Source organism: Phasianus colchicus, chromosome 6 (genome assembly GCF_987193195.1).
Source record: "Phasianus colchicus chromosome 6, bPhaCol1.hap1.1, whole genome shotgun sequence".
Taxonomy (NCBI): Eukaryota; Metazoa; Chordata; class Aves; order Galliformes; family Phasianidae; genus Phasianus; species Phasianus colchicus.
In genome coordinates, this window is record NC_143441.1 from 2,405,101 (window position 1) to 2,415,752 (window position 10,652).

The 10,652-nt window shown below is 41.4% G+C and overlaps 1 protein-coding gene across 3 annotated transcripts in view; it reads right to left on the minus strand.

Moving 5' to 3' along the window:
- BLVRA (biliverdin reductase A) overlaps positions 1-6,838 on the minus strand; it is a 31,964-nt gene extending 25,126 nt beyond the window's left edge. The window contains exons 1-2 of one of the 3 annotated variants that reach the window (XM_090142191.1): positions 6,554-6,838; positions 5,640-5,743 (exon numbers count right to left, since the gene is read on the minus strand). The gene's annotated coding sequence lies outside the window, so the exon portion shown is untranslated. Of the gene's footprint in view, positions 1-4,973; positions 5,433-5,639 lie in introns of those variants that run through there. The other 2 variants (XM_090142190.1, XM_031599378.2) reach the window with 2 other exon arrangements.
- Between the last annotated feature and the right edge of the window lie 3,814 nt (positions 6,839-10,652).

A 10,652-nucleotide genomic window follows, 5' to 3' on the forward strand; every position in this document is an offset into this window, starting at 1 on the left:
TGACCGTCACCAGGCCCTACCCAGGAAGGACTGGGTTGGAAACATAGATTGTCAGAATATTGTTATTTTTAAGCAGTAATCAGAGTCAGGCAAATGGCTTGTTTATTTTGGAAAGATTTACTGAACAACCCTCAGTCTTAAGGCCTCTTTTCAAATGCCAGACATAATAAAAGTAGATAACATGTCTTATTCTTGTAAATACTGGGCTAAATGCAAGGATAGCTACTCATTCTAGTTTTGGCTAGGACAGAGTTTATTTTCTTCACATTGTTTGCTATGATGCTATGTTTTGGCTTCAGGAGAAAAACAACACCGATATCACACAATGTTATAGCTGTTGATGAACAGTGCTGTACAGAGCCAAAGACTTCTAAGCTTCTTGTACTGCCAGTGAGGGGGATGGGGGAGCACAAGGATTAGAAAAGCGACAGAACCAGGACAGCTGATCTAAACTGGCCAAAGTTCTATACCATACTGTGTTATGTGAAAACTACAGAACTGAGGAGAGTTGGCCAGGGGGGCAGACTCTCAAGGATTGGTTGTCAGGTGGTGAACAACTGTGTTGTGCATCACATTTTGTAAAATACATCATATATATATGATAAGAGTAATTATCATAACAGTAATTAACTGCTAATTGTAATAAAAGTAATTGACTGTTATTCCTCACTTATTTTTCTGTCTTAGTAAAAACCTTTTTACCCATTCTTTTCCCCATCCCACTGGGATGATGGGGTAAGAGAAAGGCTATATGGTTGACAGGCTAAACCACAGAACTATTTCACTTTACAGTAGAAGAAAGTAAGTTAGACTTCAAAATCAAAGTTTTGCTCAGCTGCTGCCATTAGAGAACATTACAAATTCCAGACAAAAAACATGTTTCCCAAAGCAAATATTTCTAGCAGTTTCTTGATATCAATGAACCTAACACATCTCACTGTTTCTAAGACACTGCACTCCAAATTACTCAACTGGCAAATGCAAGCACTGGATATTTAGGGAAAACAAAAAACAAACAACACAAAACAACAACTCTATTCTGTCTTACATTGGACACCAAGACTGAAGGTAGACAAAGTCCATAGTTACTGCCAATGATAGAACCGTACCATTTCAGTTTACAGCCTTGTCACTTAACTGTGAACTGTCACTGGCAGAGATTTTTATCCTTTTCTGCTAGCTCCTCACAGATTTTTGCCTCTATAGAATCACTGCTTTAGAAGAGAACACAGGTCAAGAGTTAATTTGCCTTCTTCATCCTTATCTCATGAATCCGAACTGATGGGGACAAAAATCTCAGTCCTATACAAATCTGTATTTGTCATCAGGTCTAAATACAGATAGGGATTTATACAGATATGTTAATCACACTCTCAACCACACAAAATTCTGTCTGAGAAAAATTAACTAATTACTCTGAAGATAAGTTTGAACAAGCCTCTATGGTCTCTAAATGCCTAACTAAATGTCAGACTAACCCATCTTCTGTTGCCAATCTGTGTCAGAGCATGCACTTAATAAACACTAAGTGCTGCTCTCCCTAGAAACAGAAAGGTTCACAAGGCTTTACAGCTTTTTTTGTAGCTAAAGCCTTCCACGGTGTTTCGGCTGGAACGACTGTGGTCCTGGCTCTTCCCCTCACAAACTGTACTGCTCTCTTTCTTAATTAGGGATTATGTGATGATTTAATGGTTCTGTATTCTCTCTGGAAGCTTTCATTTGCTCTCACTCATAGAACAAAGGAAGCAGTAAGACAAAAAGGTGCTGTCTCCACATTTCACTGAGGAAAAGAAACAAACACAGCAACATTACTTGAGCCATGACAATGGCTTTCTGTATAAGCATAGGACAGCCTTTAATTTAGCATGCAGGATAGTTACTATAACATAGCAGGAACACCAGTTGCCCAAGCCAGGGTTTATAATGTTTATAAATAGTTTATAATGCAATACTAACAAGAAAGAGGAAAAAAAAAAACCCACAGACTTCTTTTATTCTGTTGAACTTATGTTGTCAAAGTTCAGTTCTATTTAACATGGTGAATTTCACGCATCTGAACTAACTGGATTAGCAAATTTGTGTCATTATCTTTCCCAATCAGGTGAGTTTGCTGCCATATTTTTCCAAGTAGAACGGTAAAGCTGTGTCTGGGTTGCAAATATTAGTGTAAAGAATACTTAAGTTCAATTTAAGTTAAATTTAAATTGAAAAACAACAACAAAAAACAAAACAAACAAAAATCCAATTTTTGCTTACTTGAGAAGAAACAGGTCAAAAATATTTTTATGTTTCTGTTACTATGGAGCTTCCAGGTGTAAACCCAACGTGTTTGCCCTACACGCATAAGAATACTGCTCAAGGCTGGCTCCCGAGGAGGGGGCAGCCCCTCAGCAACCTTTGTTCTAACAAGTAACAACAGGACATGTACACATTCCATCTTTCCTAACCTAGGATTAAAGTGCTAAGTGCCTTGTTTTTCTGACAGGTTTTCTTCTGCAAGCCCCATTCCCTCCCCTCTCCATGAAGTAAAGATTTTGATGCCTTACAATATTGCTTATGTTTTCCTTTATGTAAGCAAGTTCTCTTACTACAATAAGCAGTAATGGCAGGCTTCAGAAAGATGTGTGGCTGCCTAAAAATTAAAGGTTATTGCTGGTCTTGTGTATGTTGATATGGCTACATGTCAAACAAATCAACTTCTTACTTCTTCCCCTGGGGAGTTATTCTCCTACTGCAAACCTCCTGACAAATATTCAAGTCCTTTATCTTGGTTTCTCTGGTTCTTATCGGCTATGGTTTACACTTATGCCCTTGCCTGACTGCTCCTTACCTGAATAGCAAGAGAAGCACAGCCAAAACTACAACGGACCACATCAGCAATGATGGAAAACACTTATTCACTAAAGCTTATAAAAAATCTGCACAGAACTGCATGCAGCATATCTTTCCCATAAGCCATAGAAAACCGAGGTGACTTAAGACTTACCACTGCAAAATAAAAATGCCAATGTGCATTTAATTCTCTTACCTTACTGCAATCCTGACACCCAAGTGCAAGACAGGAAGTGATTTCAGTTGTAATTCAAGCTCTTGTCAGTTCATGTATAGACTCACCTTCACTTGTTTTAACAAGAATGATTCCTTTTCAGTACATAGAAGCAGCCCTCCTGCCATACTGTTCTATCTGTTAGAGTTAGTTTCTGATTTTAGAGGATACTGCTAATCTGACCCTTAGTTAAAATGACACATCTCAGAACTGAATGCGGTGGTATTCTTGTTTATTCTGGAAATGTCTGGTTAGCCTGATAACTTACGGAGTATTGATGACAGTTTTAAAAAACCACAAAAAACAGAAACTACAAAGATTGATCCTCCCCCTATACAAAATATGCACTGCCCTTTCCTCAAGGTAAATATAAACCATACTGAATTGACTTAAACTCCAGTTTCTTTCCAGAAACTCAGTTTACATGCTAAAGATACTGAGGTTAGTATCAGAATAAAGGCTGTTGACAGTATTCATGTGAATTTACCAGTACAAGTCCAAAATACATTAGCTCTCAAGTTCCCTGATCCTACAGTAGAAATCATATTAAGCATTACTATTTTACTATCAGTCATGGAATGTCTAAGTTCATTTATAACTTTAGTGAACAAGTGTTTGCTAAATATGTGTTCAGTTGCTATTAGTTTCCAGTGGAAACAATAAGATTCCCTTTGTAGTGAGGCAGTGACATAACAATACTACCTCACTACATAACTACATACGTTGGCGAAACAAAACTAATGTTTCCTTAGAAAATATTATTATCTTTTAATTATAAAATTTGTAAAGGATATTTTCTTCCAAGCTGGAAACCTCATTAGCTAGGCTGGTCTTCTTTTACTTAGCTGAATTTTGAACATTTAACTACTGCTCTGAATTTTGTGAAAATTAAACTTCAAGTTGGATTCGTATTATTGAAACAGATTTGTCTTTATTTTCCCATGACTCACATAGATGACAGAAAGATGCTCAAACACTATGTTTTAGATTTTTGGAATGGTATCAATTTGCATTGCATTAGCCAGATAAGTAACAGCTGAATGACTACCTTCAGCTCAGGAAAATTAATTTGGCAAACCATTTTAAGGAGCTCGGTAAAAATGATTTCACAGAAAATCAGTTTAGTAAACTGCTGCCCTAATTAACACTAGCTTGATTTTTTGAACAACCTCCAACAAAGAAGTTCAGAATGACACCAGGAGAGTTACATAAAGGCTGAGCCTCCCTTTCTGTGCGTAGACAGAGCCATGATGCATTTTTTTTTTAAAACAAAGATAAATGGTAGGCGTGACTGAAGGATTAAATAATACTAATGAAGAGTCAGCTTTACACACAGATTCCACGCTGTATCTGAGAAAATGAGAACCATGGTTTTCCCACCAGAAGTAGTTTGGAATATGACCCCACCACATTCCTTTCAAAAATGTAAGTATCATCATCCTCACACTACACACAGGTAAAGTGAAGTACATCAAGGGTAACGGGCTGTACTTCAGGCGATGTCAAATTCGTGCAGCAGTCACAGATTTTAACAGGGTTTGCAGGATGCTCAGCACTCCTTTGTGCAAGCTCAGAAAACAATCTGGGAAAAGGTTTTGAATGAACTTTTGCCGGCCACCCCACGATGCTTATCTGTCGTTTATGAGATAATTCTCTGCTTCGGTACAGGTCAGTCATTTTTCTAAAGGCATTCTCTGATCTCTCCGTTCCCCCCGTTCCCGACACCGGACTGTCCCCTCGAGGCGGTGGGTGCCCCCGGAGCAGCTAGGAAGCCCAAAAGGTGCAGGACTCCCATACTGCTTCCCAGCAGAGGGGGGGAAACGGTGGTGGCAAGGAATTTTCAGAAAGGCAGAATGGGTTCACAAAACAAAAACGGTGCTTTCAAACCCTAATTACTGTTAGCAGGGATTAAGTAATAGTCACTAACCTCTTAAATTCACAGAGGAGAAATGTGATCCTGTTTAATTCTCCTCCGCTCCCTGCAGCTCCTTCTTACACAACGCCCCGCAGATCCGGCATATCAACGCACAGCTCGCCCTGCTGCTATCATCGCAGCAACACCCCTTGGCCGGGAGTCCAATAAGGACATCGTAGGGGCGGGCTGTAGCCAGAAGCAGCTACAGCCGCAGAAAGGCTGGCACGGGCGTTGGGGCTGCGAGCTTTCACCTCACCCCGAAAACGCTGAGCAGGGCAGCAAGGGACGGATTCCGCCGGGGACCTGGAGAAGACCCCAGTTAAGCCAAAACAACCCAGAGCCCAACGTGCCGAGACTTGTTGAGGCTGGTACCCGTTAGCGCTTGCATCCGCTGGCTTCATGCTGTAGGCTGAGTCGCTACTCAGGGACATGGGAGTTTCAGCAGTGCCAAGCCTCCCAGAAGAAAAGCAGTGACGTCTGTGCCTGCCTTTGCCCTAGCAAGCTGCATATGGAAAGTAGCTGTTGGGACAAAGCAGGCGTTACACAAGCTCTTACTCAGGGCTATTTCCCCCCGTCCAACAGAGACTGCTTCCTGGCACACAAAATGCCCGGCTTCAGCACTAGCTTTTCCTTAGAGAAACACTCTGCCCAGCTCTTTCTTCTACCTTCTTTACTAACCTTGCAACCTGGGCTTCTTATCTACGTGCAGGAGGCCTTGTGCTCAGGGCTCGAAAGATAAAAGCCTGAGAGGATGCAGCTGTCTTCCCAGAGGCCAGTAGTTCCTGCAATAAACAGGATATGAAAGGATGAAAATGTGAATTTCACAGCTCATGTTATATCATGCTGATGTGGGGCATTTACAGACCATGCTGACAACTAAAACTGTCAACGTCAGACTAGAGCTACAAAAATTAAAAAGCCAACAAAAAATAACAACAACAATAAATAACTTCTGAATAAATTTGCCTCAGATGTAAGGTAGAAATAACTCTGCTGAAATCAGTTACAAAACACTTTTCCACCTGAGCATGTTCTATTCAACCTATTTCCAGTAAATCTTAGGCCAGGCTCTATTTAAGTAAGAAGTAATAGTGTAGTTTGTCTTTTCCTGCTAGGCTTAAAAATTCAGTTATATATTCCTTACATTCTTTGTTCTAAAATTCCGCAGGATGGGATTGTAATGATATGCAGTATACCATTCTTTTGAGATTTTCTCACTCATTCCTTCTCGCAGCTAACTTCCTCACCAGCAGGTAGGCAGAAACACACTTAGCCTCCTTGTAGCTGCATGTGCTTTTCTACAGTCATGTTATCTATGTTATCTGAGCCACTTACAGAGTCCTAACACAGGCAAAACCTCCATGGTCTAACAGAACATTATCTGAACATGGGGTTTATACTGACATGATTATGCTGAATGTTTCAAATATGTCACAGAATGTTTCAAAATACTTTCCTCTCCCTCAGGCACTTTGGAGCATCACAGTTCAAGGTGGCCAAGGCACAGATCTACCCATCAGAAGTTCTAATTTATAGTAATTACACAACTGCAATAAGAAGGAGCTCCAGAGTGTGACTAAAGAATTACTTACCAGACTGATGAGCAGGAAGTTTGAAGAACATCAAAGCATGAATGAAGGGTGGTAACGTATGTGTTGCATTGCATATAGAAGCATTGGCAGACCAGGATGTATGGCATTTAAAGATACACAAAGCAAGTTCGACATGTGGTATAGCTAATAACTAGCATGTGACTGCATGCTTAGCATAAAGTAATGAATCAATTAGCACATGGTAAGAAACTATAATGAATAGCAGAATATATGAAATAATGCATGTGGACTGATTAGAGGCAGATGTAGCTCAGTGTTCGGCTTCAGTAATAATGCCAGCATTTGCACAGCCACATGTTCTATAGTATCCAGGACCTGTTTGATCTCATAATTAACCTTATAAAAGAGAAAAATCTCTACTTTTCCAATGGATTAGCTCCCAAAACACGTGTGGGAGTGGCAACAGAAGGCAGAACAGGAACACAGAGCTGCTTCTTCACAGCATGCTGGAAATTCCAGCAATTAGGTTGGTTTAAACTTGTTGGGTAACTACACTTTCTGGCTCCACTGCTTGCTGTTTGCCTCCATGCTCTGCCATAGGCTGTTTATTTATTCAGGTGGAATACTTAGCAACGCTTGGAGCCAGACCTCAGCAAGGTTAGGGAGTGGGGCAGCTGCTTCTTTGAAGGGGTAGAATGGAACCTGGACTCCAGAGTGACCCATTTGTGGCTGTGAGATGAGCAGGAAATGTGGAGAGAGGAGCTGGAGTCTTTGGGATGGTGACTGAGGAAAACACTGACTTTGGAGCAGCAGCAAATTGTGGCAGGAGAGCCACGGACTCTGTTGCTGGTGCAGAACAAAGACATTTATTGTACATGCTTATAATCTTTTACACCCACACAACAACCTCTTAGTCATACGTACCAACCAGGCGCCTCGTGCGTGTTTACATTTGGTGCACGTAGCTACCAAGCTTGCTTACTCATTTGCAAGGTCTTTTGTTCATAATGTCTTTCTTTGTCCCACATCTCCCCCTTCTTTATTAGTGTGAACAGCAAGCATTTGGTATTAATATAAAGTTTATGTACTAACAAACATGCGAATACCAAAAAAAGCCCATTAATCTGTGTGATCTTTCAGACCCACGGTCCCAAACCTTGATACCACCCATCAAACTAAACCCATGAGTTTTCAACATGTAGCTTTTGCCCCACAGATCAAAAATGTTGTGAGGTAGTTGTCACATTGCTTGACGCTGAGATATTGGCTGTAGTATCCACTGTCCAGCTGCCTCCGTAGGCTTTGGTTGGGAGGACACCCAGAAGGTGTCACAGATCTGAAGAAGCAGCAGGAGATGTTGATGGTGCAGTCAAGCAGGGCTTTATGACTCTAGCTGGAACCCATCACAGTCCAGCACCTGTGGAAACACAACCATTACCTCTTCCCCAAGTTATTAATGGAAATGGACCCTCCCATTGACCAGAACCCGAGTTTTTAACCATCACAGGTTCCCTCCCTGGACTGCTCGCTCGCTCACCATTCATTGAAGCAAAATTTTGAGCTATTGGTGATCACTCTCATCCTGCCACCAGTACAAAAAATGTAATACATATGTTGCTTTGGTCAGTTTCTCGGTTGGGTATACACCTCCCATTCCCTTTTTTTGTTTTAGTAACATGGCCTTCAGCGTGCTGTGGGTGCATTCAATAATTGCTTGGCCCGTATGTGAGCGTGGAATACCTGTAATATGTTTAATGCCCCAGGCCTGTAAGAAATCTCTGACACATATTGAGACGTAACTGGGGCCATTATCTGTTTTTATGGTTCGTGTGACTCCTAGAGTTGCAAATGCGAGCAAGAGATGCTTACAAACATGCTTACAAAGTCCCATGCCTTTTCTCCAGTATGAGGGGAGGCTATGATCGCACCAGAGAAGGTGTCCACCATAACATGGGCATAATTTCAGGTGGCCAAACTCAACAATATGAGTGACATCCGTCTGCCACAGTTCTAGTGATTTCAACTCCCTTGAGTTGACTCCGTAAGACAACCATGGTGTGACGTGCTGACAATCAGGGCACACAGTGATTATTTGGCATCTGGTTCAGTGTAGGTCCAAATGATTTCTGTAGTGCTGTTGCATTTTGGTGGAAAAAGGTATGTGATAACTGCACCTGTTCAAACATGCTAGGTACAACCACAATACCTGCCAGTTGATCTGTGAGTCTATTACCTTCTGTTAATGGTCCAGGCAAAGTGGTATGGGATGAAACGTGTGATGAAGTAACATTCCTTTTGCATATTAATCAAAATCAAAAGAGAATACAGTAATGCAAATAGCCGCTCATTAGATACCACTTTTAAATATGCTGCTTCTATCCTGGTGACTATTCCATTGACATATGCTGAGTCTGTAACAGTATTAATAGGGTCAGACCATTTTTGAAATACGCACACCACCACAGCTAACTCTACTATCTGTGGAGATCATTTTACAACATGAATATCAGACATTCACCATCCTTGAGAGTCCTGCCAAACAATAACCAAACGTCCTGTCCTCTCTGATCCATCCATAAAGACAGTCAACACATCTATCAGAATAGGAGAGCACTTAGGAAGATCCTGTAACCAAAAATGGGATTGTAATAATCTGTGCCCTGGTGGATGCACTGATATTGTTCCAGGGAAGCCTTCCATGGCCACCTGAAAAAGCAGCAAACTTTGCAACAACCATTGTAACATATTTACAGACACTGGCAAAATAAACACTGAAGGCTCCAACCCACTCAATGACAATAGTCTTTGCCATCCCCTGATGATGAGAGTGGTGATCATTTCAACCCTTGTAGTGACAGTGAAAGTGAAAACTGATGAGGCACGAAGATCCACTCCAACATCAGGAGTGGGTGTTTTAATTTTGCATCCCATTGAAATAGGAGTACGTATGGCTGGAAGTCCGGATTCATAATTAACAGCTGAAAGGGGAGAGGTGGATCATATCGCTGAACCTGTCATCCCAACATTGCTGTGGCAACCTCCTTAATGGTATTTGCACTTCTGGTGTCAAAGTTTGCCTTGAATTTAATGTTGTGTCCCCTTTTAATAACTGGAATAATGGATGCAACATTTTGTTGGTTGTGCCCGGTATGGGTCTGACCCGATTTAGGCTCCTAATAGTTTTTGCATATCATTCAGGGTGCGAACCTCTGTGCTTATCCTTAAGCTTTGTGGGGCTATGTTCTGATTCATAATTTGCCACCCCAAATATCACCAGGGTGAGCTCTCCTGAACTTTCTCAGGACAACTTCTAATCCCTGACTTCTGACACATTAAAGAACTATGGTCATTGCATGTTGTATCTCTTCCCCTGACTGGGTTCCACAAGAATGTCATCCATATACTGATAAATAGTTGCGTAGGGCAACTTTTTCCTCGCAGGGGATAGAACCCTTGCTACAAACCATTGACACATAGTGGGACTATTTTTCATTCCCTGGGGTAGCACTGCTCAGTGATACCTTTTAGCTGGTTCAGATGCATTAATGGAGGGAACTGAGAATGCAAATTTAGGCACACCATGAGGATCCAGCGGAATGGTAAGGAAGCAGTCCCTTAAATCAATAACAGTCAAACATCAGTGTTTTGATATCATTGTAGGGGATGGTAGTCCAGACTGCAATGGTCCCATTTCTTCCATGACAACATTAATTTGTCGTAAGTCTTGTAACAGATGTCATTTCCCATTCTTCTTCCTAATCACAAACACTGGAAGTTCCATGGGCTGGTAGTAGAAATTATGTGGCCAGCTGTTAATTGTTCCTGAACCAGCTCATGCAAGTGGTGCAGATGTCTTCCATATGAGTGGTAATGTACTGCTTTTTTGATTTGTCCCCAAAATCAATCTTCACTAAAAGAGGCAGTCCCATCCCCAAAGAGTCAATGGTGTTTGGAGGATGTAAGGACAAACACAGGCTCTTCTGCCTTCAGGACCCACTACTTGAATCACAAGTGCACTCTGTACAGGGAGAGTCTGTCCTCCTATACCTGTTAATATGGTATACCTGGGAGGTGGGCCAATGTGATGGCCAGGAACTTTGGGCAAATATCTGCCCCAGTGTCCTTGATGCCAGACACC